This window comes from Panicum virgatum, chromosome 9K, assembly GCF_016808335.1.
Source record: "Panicum virgatum strain AP13 chromosome 9K, P.virgatum_v5, whole genome shotgun sequence".
Classification (NCBI taxonomy): Eukaryota; Viridiplantae; Streptophyta; class Magnoliopsida; order Poales; family Poaceae; genus Panicum; species Panicum virgatum.
Genome location: NC_053144.1, coordinates 12209568 through 12223386, shown reverse-complemented (window position 1 = coordinate 12223386; position 13819 = coordinate 12209568).

Sequence of the window (13819 nt, the reverse complement as noted above, 5' to 3'; positions counted from 1 at the left end):
CAATGGGAGGGGCACACAACGGATCCCGCATGAAACGAAATCGGGCTCAATGGGAGTTTCATGGCGTGTCACATAACTCGGTAATTGTGTCAAGGATGTGTATGATGAAACACCCTCCCTCCCTCTCTCTCTCTCCTATTAATTTTCTTGCCAAGTCATCATTTTTTTTGCTGATGTGTTAAAATGTTGATGAAACCTCCATAACATCTGCACTGAGACTGGCCTTATAAGAAGAGCAAACAATAGAAAAAGAAGAGTACCCTCTACATCAGTACAACTTGATTGCCTCATTTAATGGTATTTGAAAAGCCCACCAGACCTGCCTAGTGCCCGATTTCGTCTGTACATCAGGCTCTCTATAAGAAGGAGATGAGGAGCTCTTGCTCAAAGACTCCTAGAGGCACTTCATAGAGAACAGGAGGAGAACAAAGTAGCATATAATGGTTCCAAGCTATCATTCTTTTAGTACATGACTACATGTTCTACCAAGCATATAATGAGTAGCTTAATTCTCCTCTATCAAGTATACATAGGCTGCCATGTTGTAAGTATGCCAAGCCTGGTTTGGGAATTTGGATGGCTAGGAGACATGAGAATGCGAGGAGCCAGGAATGTGTTTGCTGGAGTAGCCGCAACGCCCACCGAAGGAAGTGTAGTGCCCGGTGGAGGAGCTGGAGTTCCCGGTGGATGGGCCACTGCCACGCGATTTTGGGGGTGGATTGTCGATAAATGTCAGCAATGGGTTACTGTTGACAATTTTCACCACATTTTGAGCTGCATGTGCTATTTTACAGCAGAGTAAACGAGTAGCTTTTTCTGTCTGTTTCTTTTTCCAAGACAGATGTAATGGACGAACAACGAGTAGTAAATCCTATCACAAAGGACAAGTTATCAGTCACCTGACAGAACGTCAATGCAGAGACCCTGATTTCTTTTTCCAGTATATGGTTGATGGGGAAGGACACCTACAGGGACTGTTCTGGTGTGATAGTCAATGTCTGCTTGATTATGCAGCTTTTGGTGATGTCGTTGTATTTGATAGCACCTACAAGACAAATCGGTACAACCTACCTCTAGTTCCTTTTGTTGGGGCGAATCACCATCGACGCACAGTTCTTTTTGGATGTGGAATTATAGCTCATGAGAATATTGAGTCATATGTGTGCCTGTTGAGAATATTTTCAGACGCTAATATTCAAAAGCATCCTGTTTCCGTGATCACTGATGGAGACCTTGCTATGCAGAGGGCAATCAGGCTGGTGTGGCTGAATTCATCACATAGGCTTTGCGGATGGCATATTGAGCAGAACCTTGTGCGTAATATCCACGACGATAAAGTCAAGGATGAGTTCAGGATTTTTATGTATGATTGTTGTTCCACAGAAGAGATTGAGAGGAAATGGATGGCATTCTTGGATAAGCACGAGGTCACAAAGGATTCATGGTTGTATCAGATGTATGAGGTGAGGGAAATATGGTGTGCTGCGTATCATGTTGGTAAGTGCTATTTAGGATTGAGGAGCAACCAACGGAGTGAGAGCATGAATTCTAGGCTTAAGATGAATTTAGATCGTAAAATGACATTGTTAGACATGGTGAGCACTATGAGTAGTGCCTTACAAGGGTGCGTAGAAATGAGGCAAATGACGACATTCAAGCAATGCAATCTGAGCCATTCACAGAACCAGATGCTTCAATTATTGAGATAGATGCAAAGAACAGGTTCACACCAACAGTTTTTCAGCTTGTGCATTTCAGCATAAAAGCAGCTAACAAGTGTTTTCTAATTGACGTTCTAGATAGCGAGGATACAAGTGAGTATATTGTTGGCAGAGAGGATAAAAGAGACATCATGGTCTATGTGAAGTGTGAATTAAGTGTGGAGGACAAACTCAAGGGAATTTCCTGTTCTTGTCGTAAGTTGCAATCCATTGGAACTCCCTGCTCACACATCTTTGTATTGGGTCTTTTGGGAGAACGCAACCTTCCTGACTGCTGTGTTTTGGTAAGGTGGACCATGGGGGCGAAGAGTGCATTTCTGCCGATAAGGAAGAGCACCATGTATGACTATTCCGATACCCTAGTGAGATACCATGATCTACGCAATATGAGTCACACTGCATCCTTCGTAGCATCTCGTTCAACTGAAGCATATGAGCATCTGAAATGCAGTATGCGGGATGAAGCTGCTATGATCATGCCAAATGGAGGAGAGAATGGAGGCAAGATGTATGGACCAGTGCTGCCACAAGCCCCTCCTGATGTTGATTGTGAAGACTTCAGAGATATCCTAGATCCCTTGCATGTGCCTGGCAGAGGGGCCCCGAAGAAAAAGTTGAAGTCAAGTTCAAATAACACTAAATCTAACTCAAAATGTTCCCTGTGTAAAAACCTGGGTCACAATCAGCGAACATGCCACTTGAGATTAGAGGTAGGTATCAGTAATGTTCATTATCTGCATTGTCCTCTCTAAAATTTAAGTACCCTCTCTAAAATTTTCAAATTTTGATATTAAGTACCCTCTCTAAAATTTATTTGAGCTTATTAGGAATTATTTTGATTTTCTAGATTTTATTGTAATATCAAAAAGGCAAATATATGTATAACTAAAATTAATATAAGTAAGAACATGTTAGTTGAATTAATTATGACTCATTTATTTAATTGTATTGAATACTAATTGCTTTTGTTTGAATTCAAAAATATTTGAATGATTTGAAATGAATTTGGAATTTTAATTCAAAAGGAAATAACATGGCAAATCCACTTCCCTCCTATCTTGGGCCGTCGGCCCAGCCAACCCAAATCCTGTCCCCTCCTATCTGGGCCCATCGGCCCAGCCAGCCCTCCCTCTCCTATTCTGCACTCGGGGAATGCGATACTTCTTCCCCACGATGAACTCGATTGGGTTCGACCCCGATGAAGTGCCGCGTTTTCCGTCGCTCCGCCGGGACAGCTTCAGCTTCGTGCTACAGTGTCACGATACTGTGTTGCACTGTGCTGCACTGTAGCGCAAAGCTAAAACGAGACCCGAGGTGCTACAGCCAACTAGGGACACATGTGAAACTAGTGAAGCCAGGTTTCCCCAGCTTTACTAGCTTGGTGCTACAGTGCGCTACAGTGTATAAACAGTGACAAAGCTGAAGTAGCGTGAAGCTATGCCAAAAGAGCCCTTAGTCTCTGGGGACAGCCAGGATGTAATGTCACCCCCATATCCTTGTTGAAGGATCTTGAGAACAGTCGAAGTTCTCAAGATCTTCAAATGAATATTGAGAAATGGGGCTCAAAGTACAGAAGTCATTGATTGCTCCATCTCTCTCTCTCTCCCCCCCCAATTCCTGGCTGTCATCATCCAGGGGTGCACCCGTATTTGTATTTAAACGTTGCTATTTTCTCATGTTGTCCATGTTGCTTGGGCGATCATGCATTGGCTTTAGTGGATTGATGCCACTTAGTTTTGATGCCTTCAACTGTTTTCCTTTTTTCGAAAGGAAGAGTTAAGAGAATCTTTTTTAAGTTTTAGACAAAAATATATGTGCAAGATATGCATGTTGCCGAATCATAGAGGTGCATTACACTTGCTACTATCCTATGAAATATGACCTGCATAGTATTTTGCCTGCTCTGAGCGTGCGGTTGGCACGGGTGCCCAATTGAATTCTTACTTGATTCTCTAGTGCTCTTGGATGCTTTATTTCAAAAGAAAAATATTTTGGCTGTGATAGAAGCCCGGATGTAGACCAAAAAGATAAGTACTTTAGAACAGATAGAGTACAACTGGTAAAGCTATTAGCAACTTCGGAGATATATAATTCATGCCACTCTTGCGTCGCACTGCTCCGATAGCCCTACTAGGAATATTTCGAATGAGCTTGATTGCTTGACCTATATTGTTATACATTTGCGTACCACATTCACTGGACCGACCATTACGCACCTCTAGAGGTGATAAAGGGCCGTCAAATTTGACATAGATAATATAAGGGCTGGGCCCTAGAAGAATCGGGCTCCAATCCTACGCACCCCAGCTTCAGTATATTGAAGATACGAAGACCTGCTGCTCCGATAGACTGATAGGCAAGCAAGATGTTACTGCAGGGAACTAGAGGGGGAGAAGAGGAAGTAGCAAAAGGTAATGGTGTGCCGAGCTACCTTCCTTTTAGTTAGTGTTGCAGCTTGATCTTTAAGGCCTCGTTTGAGATGGTGAGAGACACATGAATGGGAGTTAGAGACGCCAGGAACTTGCCCGTACTTCCTTACGCCAGGAACATTCAAGCACTAAACATGCGCGGCACATGTTGATTAATTGTGCCCAGCAGCACAGACGATGAGTGTCCTCATGGACTCCCATGGTTCCAAAATAGAGAAAGATCTCGACCAATGAAAAAAAAAATGCATGTTCAGTTTCTAACAGACACAGCGGCGGGGTGAGGACGACTGGGCGGCACCATGACGGCGGCGGCGGCGGCAGCGGCAGCAGCAAACCGACCCGCGGTCTGCTGCCGCACGAGGGGTGCAGCCGCTCTGACTGAATTCTACTCGGCAGCAGTTGATCCTTCTACGTGGGACTGCGGACGGGCCCAAAACACAGGACGGTGGGACGAGCGTCAACGGTGAAAGTCAAGTGCGTGGGCGCGGGAGACTTGGCGGACAGCTTTGATCGCTCGACGGCGGAGCAATCATGGGAGACGGTTTAGGGGGTCGCACCAAGACTTTTTCTTCCAATTTTCTTTTTAGTAATAGAGATAGAGAAGAGATTTTTTTTAACAAACCAGCCAGGAGAGCTGCTGATTGTATTAAAAAGAAGATGAAGCCTAGACCAGACAATACAACAAATAGGAGAAAAAAAACACGAACAAGTTGGATTGAAACATCAACACATGCTCAACTCAACTATCGATCGGATTGGGACATCGACACGATCCGCAACAACTATGGCCGGCCGGATTGGCACATCGATATAAGCCGCGCAAACACTCCACACTCCATGCTACTCAGACACAGCCACACACTAGCCGGTCTCCACCTGAGCGCCTACCCTACAGCGCCCAAACCAGCGCGACCACCACTTGCAACCTTCCTTTTTTTCATTTTCACTTTTTTGAGAGAGAAGCAAAAGAAAGAAGAGGAACAAACTCCCTGTCACAGCTGAGCGACGAATGCCGAACCACCACACCAGAAAATGCCCGATGTCGCCTTTACGAAGGACATGACGCTGGAAGCGCCGTCGACATTTTCAAATGAGGGTGAGGGATATAGAGGATGCCTAGTTACAACTGCTTCCTCACAGCTATAGGCCGGTTGAGGTTTTGGCGATAGAGAAGAGATTGACCAATGAGAAAAAAATTGCTTGTTCAGTTCCAACAGAGACTATTCGCGCTTTGTCCAAGAGTTTGCATGAGTGTTTTTACCATTCCCGTCCCGGTTTCAAAAGAAGGAATATTTTGGGAATTATGTGACAGAGAAAAAGATTGTTGTTTCTTCTATCAATATTTTGTCTCTACGAATTTTCTGCTACTAGCTCTGTGTGCATGATTGCAAATCCTTTATAAGAAGAGCAAACAATAGAGAGAGAAAAACGAGTACCCTCTACATCAGTACAAATTGATTGTCTCATTCATTGGTATTTGCAAAGCCCCCATGTAGAGCCGCCATGAGCTTAGAGCCCACGCAGACGCATCGGACGGTTGATAGCACTTTATTGCATGATTCAACAGCTCGTGAGCTAACGGACGATGTGGTGCTATCGGGTACTTGAGCTTGGCTTGGATTTCGCAGAAGAGAGATTGATGCAATTTGTGAGTTTAATTTATTCTGGTCTCTTAAGGTATTTTCTGTTGTTTAGAATTTTACAGAAGCTAAGATGGTTATTGATTTAAGAAAATAAATGTTTTCTATAATATGTAAGATAACGATCTGAAGCTGATGTGGGGAATAGATAGAGCACAATCAGAGGACATAACTCTGAAAATAATTCCACAAAACTCAGATCAACTGCTCTCTCTACTGCCAATACTCTAAGTATTCTTGATTGCCACATTCATTGCTATTTGGAAAGCTCACCGAGACCATTGTCCAATTCAGTCGGTACCATCCATCAGGCTCTCTTATAAGGAGGGGAGGCACTAGTGCACTACCGTTCATGGATTCCTTGAGGCACTTCGTGAGAACAGAAGGGGAGATGAAGAAAGAAGTAGCAGACAGTGGTACTAATACAAGCCAATTCTTCTAGATCCTAGCTTAATTCTCCACTGAACTAAGTGTACTGAAGCTGCCATCTCCAAAGCATGCAGGTCTGGTTTGGGATGGTCACGAGAGATGAGAATGCGAGGAGCCAGGAACTAGCATACCTGCTGCCACAGCCAAACTCGGTCGGTCAGTTTAACAAGCATTTGAATCACTGCGGCGGCTCGCTGCTTTCTCTGCGAAACAGAGTACAAAAGTGATGATGCGCGCGTGATCTGACGAGTATATGCTGGGTGTTTATACAGGAAAGCAAGTAGCCGAATCGGAGCGGTGGTGGTCAATGAGACACGCGCAAGGTCTCAGCTCTGCTGGGAGCTTGGGTTCCACAGGGTTCCGACGTCCGCAGGACAGCGACGCTGCGCTTTCGGGGCTGCTACGGTAGCTCCAAACGCGAGCCGAACTGCTGGAGTGCCAGATGACACACCAAATCTTCGGCGGCGGCAACAACTCCCACGCACGTCCCCAAGTCCAGCACGGCCGCTGGGGTAGCCTCATGCTGGAGCTGGGTTGCTTTTGCTCACCAGCGGTTCCCCTGTACCCTGTTGCCAGTCCAACTGAAGCCATACGTACGCGGGACTGCTTTGTTTCCTCTTCAAATGAGTGCTGAGAAAACGGGCCCGAAGTTCTGAAGATCTTCAAGTCAATGTTGTGAAATGGGGCTCAAAGTGCAGACGTCGTTGATCGCTCCATTCTAGATAACGTCAGTGAATATTGGTTCAATTCCCGGCTATCAGCGTCCGCCGGTGCACCCGTATTTACCTCTGAACGTTGCTATTTTCTCACGTTGACCATTTTGCTTTCTCCATGTCATGCAGTTTTTTTATTAGATTGATGCGAATTAATTTTGATGTCTCACGAAAGAAACTCAGTATTTTGGAACAGATAGCTAGAGTACAGCCAGTAAAGCTATTAATTAGTCTATTAATTAGTACTCCCTCGGTTCTAAATCATAGGTCGTTTGACTTTTTCGACACCAAATTTGATTACTCGTCTTATTCAAAAATTTATGCAAAATGCCAAAACATCACCTTTTTTTTTTGTTGTGGCTTGCTTTATGAATACAAGTTCTTCAAGAATGACTCAAATTTAACTATGTTTGTACAATTTTTTTGAATAAGACGAGTGGTCAAACTTAGTGTAAAAAACGAACAACAATTTGGAACGAAAGGAGTAACTCCGAAGATAATTCATGCCACTCTAGGAGCACACCTCCTGCTCGGATTGCTCTCCACTAGGAATAATACGCACCCCAGCTTATTCTTCATTCTGTACATTGAACTTTTACATAGATAGCAGATATGAAGATACGCTGCTCCGATAGACTGATTTGCGATGCAGGCAACACATTGTTACTGTGCAGGGAACTAGAAGGGGACGAGAAAGTAGCAAAAAGGTAGTGGTGCCGAGCTACTTGCCATTTAGTGTTGCAGCTTCATCTTCCTCTACTAAAGCGTGCTCAACATTGCCAACTTCGTTCTATATGTTGAAGGCCTTGTTTGAGATGTTCAGGGAGACATGGGAATTAGAGACGCCAGTAACATGCCGACTTGCTTACGCCAGGAACGTTCAAGCACTATGCATGCATATTATTTGGAGAATCACCTGTGCCGCACACGGTGATTGTGAGGGACCGAAACCGGCGACCAGAGGGGGGTGAATGGGAGCCGATCAAAATTTCTTTCAAAATCGATCCGTCGGCCTATATCCCAGAAATCACCTCAAGCCCTCACACCTAGGAAATGAGAGAATAGCTATGGACTAGCTATCTCTGAGCAACAACGCCCTAGGGAACTATGCGGACGAAACGCAGAACAGTCTGCCTGGACCGGTCTGACCGGTGCAACGGACCGGTCTGACCGGTCGTGGCCTGGACAGGTCTTGACCGGTCTGACCGGTCTTGCCGTCCGGTCTGACCGGTGCCACCCAGAAAAACCCGTGAACAAGACTTCAAAAGAAAAATCTCGGGCAAACGAAGTTCAAATCCAGCGAAACTTGGAGGACACCTCCACAACTAACCTGCGAACATATCCCCAAGAGATCTTTCTCAAAAGATCAATGAAACTTGAGAATTTGAGGGAAAATCAAGAAGGATTGGGGTTTTCTCAAGAACTCAAAAACTTCAATTCGTAGGAACTCGTGATTCCAGAGGGTTTGGCACGAGGCTAGGGGCACGGGAATCACTACAAATAGCTCTGCGAACCGTCGCGATCATGTGCATAAAAAATGAAACAAAAATCCATCAGAAAAGAGCACAAGAGGGACGGGATTGGATTGATTCAAAAGCCCAGAGGGCACAAGGAGGATGGGGCCTCATTTCCCAATCAAATACAATACAAAGTCTCACAAATCCATAATCAAATCCTACTCTAAAGAGAAGAATGGGGAGAGAGACATAGGGGCGGCGACCTGGGAGGAGCAGAACAATCCACGGACGGAATACAAAAGCCGCACCAAACCTAATACAAGTGAAGGGGTATTTATACCCGCGGAGACCGGTCAGACCGGTTCCATGGACCGGTCAGACCGGTTGGTTAGACCGGTCAGACCGATGCCAGGGACCGGTCAGACCGGTTGGTCTGCAGCACCCCCCTGTACACGATCTCATCTGACGGCTGAGGTTCTTTCTTCGGAACGAAGTCTTCTCCACGATGCCGCCATCTTGATGAAGATCTGGTCCACGGTTTTGGAAGGTCCGTGAAACCCGGGTAGATGGCCGGTTTTGAGAAAACCGCCAAAACTCCACGCACGAGAAGATTCCCGCCTCCACGCCGTGGCCCTAGACGCCGTTCCGGCCTCGGCCTCCTGACGGCCCTAGACGCCGCCCGACGCCTGTCACCTCCTCGCCCGCAGCGAGGCCCTAGACGCCGTCGATGCCCGTCGCCTCCGCCAGTCCTGAGACCGACGCCCATGCCTCCACGACTTGGCGTCTTCAACCGCTGTCCGCCTGTTTGGTTTTGTGGCGCAAACCAAGAAACCCGCCTTCCGTCGCCGCTTGCGCCCTCGATCCAGGATTGGACGCCACAGCTGCCGCCCGGCCTGAGCTCCTCCACGGCAACTCTCCGTCGACACTCGATGCTCGTGTACCTGCAATCCAAAGACCAAGCGCACGATCACACCGCACGGTTGACAATTCACTCATCATAGGCAGGATAGAGTACTCAAAATTCCTCAGATTGATTGTGCCTAGCAGCAGAGACGCCGAGTGTACCTGTTCCTCTTGGATTCCATGATTCCAAAATAGAGAAAAATCGACCAATGAAAAAAAAATGCACGTTCAGTTTCCAATAGAGACACTATTCACGCTTTGTCCAGGAGTTTGCATTTTACCATTCCAGGTCCCAGTTTGAAAAGTATGAATATTTGGGGAATTGTGTGACAGAGAAAAAGACTGTTGTTTCTTGTATGAATATTTTGTCTCTGCGAATTTTCTGCTACTAGGGCTGTGTGCATGATTCCAAACAACCCTTTGTAAGAAGAGCAAACAATACAAAAAAAGAGAGTACCCTCTACGTCAGTACAACTTGATCGCCTCACTGATTGGTATTTGCAAAGCCCACCAGACCTGCCTACTGCCCAATTTCATCGGTACATCAGGCTCTCTTTATAAGCAAGGAGATGAGGAACTGCTGCTCAAAAATCCCTAGAGGCTCTTCATAGAGAACAGGAGGGGAACGAAGTAGCATATAATGGTTCCAAGCTATCATTCTTTTAGTACATGTTCTACCAAGCATATAATAATAAGTAGCTTAATTCTCCTCTACCAAGCATACCTAGGCTGCCATGTTATACGTATGCCAAGGCTGGTTTAGGAATTGGGATGGTCAGGAGATATGAGAATGCGAGGAGCCAGGAACTAGCATACCAGCTGAACTACGTGCATTTGTATTACTGCGGCGGCTCATGTTTGATATGTTTAGGGAGACACATGGAAATTAGAGATGCCAGGAACTTGCCAGCTGCTTGCTTACGCCAAGAACATTCAAGAACTATACGTGCACATTATTTGGAGTCACCTCTGCCGAACATGGTGATTGTGCCCAGCAGCAGATATGATCAGAGTGTGCCTGTTCCTCATGGATTCCCATGGTTCCAAAATAGAGAAAGATTGACCAATGAAAAGTAGTGCATGTTCAGTTGCCGACAGAGACTGTTCGCGCTTTGTTCAGGAGTTTGCATGGGTGTTTTCACCATTGTAGATCCCAGATTCAAACGTAGGATTGCAGGAATATTTTGGGAATTATGTGACAGAGAAAAAGACTGTTGTTTGTTGTAAGGATGTCTCTGCGAATTTTGTGCTGCTAGCGCTGTGCTCATGGCTGTGTGCATGACTGCAACCCCTTTATAAGAAGAGCAAACAAAAGGAGAAAAAAAAAAAGAGTACCCGCTACATCAATAGTACAACTTGATTGCCTCATTCATTGGTATCTGGAAAGCCCACCAGACCTGCCTAGTGCCCAATTTCGCTCGGTACATCAGGCTCCCTTTTATAAGGAAAGAGGTGAGGAGCTGCCGCCCAAACATTCCTAGAGGCACTTCATATGAGAACAGGAGGGGAACAAAGTACTTCATAAAATGGTTTCAACCTATCATTCTTCTTTTAGTACATAGCTTAATCCTCCTCTACCAAGTATTGTATACCAAGCTTAATCCTCCTGGTTTGGGCATTGGGATGCAAGGAGACATGAGAATGCGAGGAGCCAGGAACTAGCATGCCCGTTACTTGAGGGGAATTTGGTCAGTCAGTTTAAATTAATTGCATTTTTGAGCTACTGCAGCCACTCACCGTTTCCTTGATAAAAGAGGATAGAAAAGTGGCATGCTTAAGCAAAAGTTCGATTCGACGATCGAGTATGTGCTGACGCTTTAGACTTGCAGGCGAGTAAACGGCCAAGTCGGAGTAACGCTGCAACATCCGACGCACGGACGGCCTGAGCTGTAGACGGGTGCGCTGGGCTTCGGGCGTGTGATCCAACGATGCCGCGCGTTGCTTGCCCCTGGCTGAAGGAGAAATTTCTCTGGCTGAAGAGCTTCGTCTGCGAGCACAACCAAGGGAGCTTCTTGTGCTCGCGCTGGCTACGCAGCCTCCCCCACTTCAGAGAAATCATCAGTGACGCGTGGATCCGGAGCCATAGCATCTTTGCCGCGTCATGATGGGTAACGCTGTCCATGGGTCGGGACAAAGGAGAACGCCGCTGCGAACAAATGTGGAAGAATCAACCTTGTGGCCACTTATAGGCGACAACAGAGATTGACGGAGCGTGTTAGCGCTTGGGTTAATAACTTGTGGTCGTGGACTTGAAGATCTAATCCTTTCTCCGGTTGCCGGTCTTGGTCTTCACACGCACGTACTGGAAAAGTCAGTCACTGGCTGCTTTGTTTTTTTACTACAATAATGAAAATTGAAAGATGGGCCTAGAAGTTGTCAAGCTCTTCAGATGAATATTGAGAAACTGGGGCTCCCAGCACAGAAGTCATGATTTGGAAGAGAAAAATAGTGCAGAAGTCATCGATTAGGATTTAAATAATATTTCCCGGCTGTCAACGCCCGGTGCACCCGTATGTTTATATATCTCTATCTATCAAGGCTGCTATTTTCTCCCGCTGTTCATGTTGGTTGCTCCTTCGTGCAGGTTGACTGCCCAACGTTCCTCCCTCTAGTGTAATTTTATCACAAAAACAAGCTGCATAAACCAAGCACATGGAAACACTTCAGCAGCAGACGAAGCCAATCAAAAGCCCGGTCCCCAATTCGCGCCACTTTCATGCCCATCTGGCCATCCACACCTTCGTTCGAAGTTTCGAATGTTGCTACTTCTCAGTTTTCACCAAACAAAGGCTTCATTCACACCTTGGTTGCGTTGGACTCGTATTAAACTTCGTGTAATCTGGAGGAAGTGAGCAACTCCAAGAAACCGTCGACGATCCGAAGCCCCGGTTCTGTCATCGTGCCAGCATCCACCCTTCGCCATGGGCGAGCACCCCCGCGGCCGCGGCCGCAGGACGGCGCATGGCGAGGCGATGCGCGCGCTCCGCGGCGCCCGCGACCTCTACGTCCGCGGGATCAGGGGCCTCGACAGGCTGCTCGCGGCGGCGAGCCCCAGGAGGGCTGGCGTGGGCCGCCCGACGTCGGGGTCTTCGGTGCCGGCGGCGACCGCGACTCGGATTAGGAGCTGATGCAGGAGCTCATGCGCGCCGTGCAGGCCCGGCGCGGCGTGGCGCCGGCCGCGGGCACCGGCGGAAGCGGGAAGGCGGAGGCCGCCGCGCCGGCCGCTATGAAGAGTCGCGGGACCACGCTGCTGGAGAGGATCAACGAGGATGCGGCCGTCGTTGAACCGACCAGCTGACGGCGGCGGCGCGGTAGACGTGGTGACTAGATCAGAATTCAGAAGGTATGCGGTTGGTCGTGGCGCGTTGGCATGGAATCCAGGCATGGCTAATTTTTTTCCAACTTCGTATCCTGTAAAAGTTTCTGTAGTTTGAATCTTTTCCCCAGATCATCAGGAGATCAGAGAACCTATTCTTCTAGTTGTTGAGCGCTTGATATGCATTTTTCTTTGCAATTAGATACTGTTGGTTTAGGTAACTAGACTTACAATACTCGTTTGTGCTATGAGGCTATTTTCTAACTTCTACTAAAGGATTCCTTGTACATCCAAAAGTAACTGTAGTAATACTTGTTTATTGCTACTGAGGAACGAGAGTACTCTATCCTGTTTGTGATGAGTGAATTGTCAACCGTGCGGTGTGATCGTGCGCTTGGTCTTTAGATTGCAGGTACACGGGTGTCGAGTGTCGACGGGGAGCTGCCGTGGAGATGTTGTGGCCGATGGACCGTGCGGTGGACGGCGGTGAAGGGCAGCCGGGACCGGAGCTCGGACCGGGCGGCAGCTGTGGCGTCCACTCCTGGATCGAGGGTGCAAGCGGCGACGGAAGACGGGTTTCTTGGTTTGCGCCACAAAACCAAGGAGGTGGACGGCGGTTGAAGACGCCAAGTCGTGGAGGTGACGAGCGTCGGTCTCGGGACTGACGGAGGCGACGGGCGTCGACGGCGTCTAGGGCCTCGCTGCGGGCGAGGAGGTGACGGGCGTCGGGCGGCGTCTAAGGCCGTCAGAAGGCCGAGGCGGGAACAACGTCTAGGGCCACGGCGTGGAGGCGGGAATCTTCCCGCGCGTGAGGTTTTGGCGGTTTTCTCAAAACCGGCCATCTACCCGGGTTTCGCTGACCCTCCAAAACCGCGGACCGGATCTTCGTCGACGTGGCGGCATCGCAGCAAAGACTTCGAGTCGAAGAAAGAAGCTCCGCCGTCGATCGAGGCTGCACAGCGGGTGCTGCTGCCCGACCGGTCTGACCGGTCCCCTGGACCGGTCTGACCGCAGCAGCCGGGTATAAATACCCCAACCAGCCCGTGGCTGGGGGAGTCTCTTGAGTCTTTTGTTTCCTCTGAATTTTTCCTTCTCCCAGCCCCTGCTCTAGGTTAGGGCCAAGGACTCCAACGCAAAGAGAGGTTAGATTATAGCTATCCTCTTCAATCTAGTGGGTGGATGATGGGCGGATGACTCTAGCTTTGTATAGG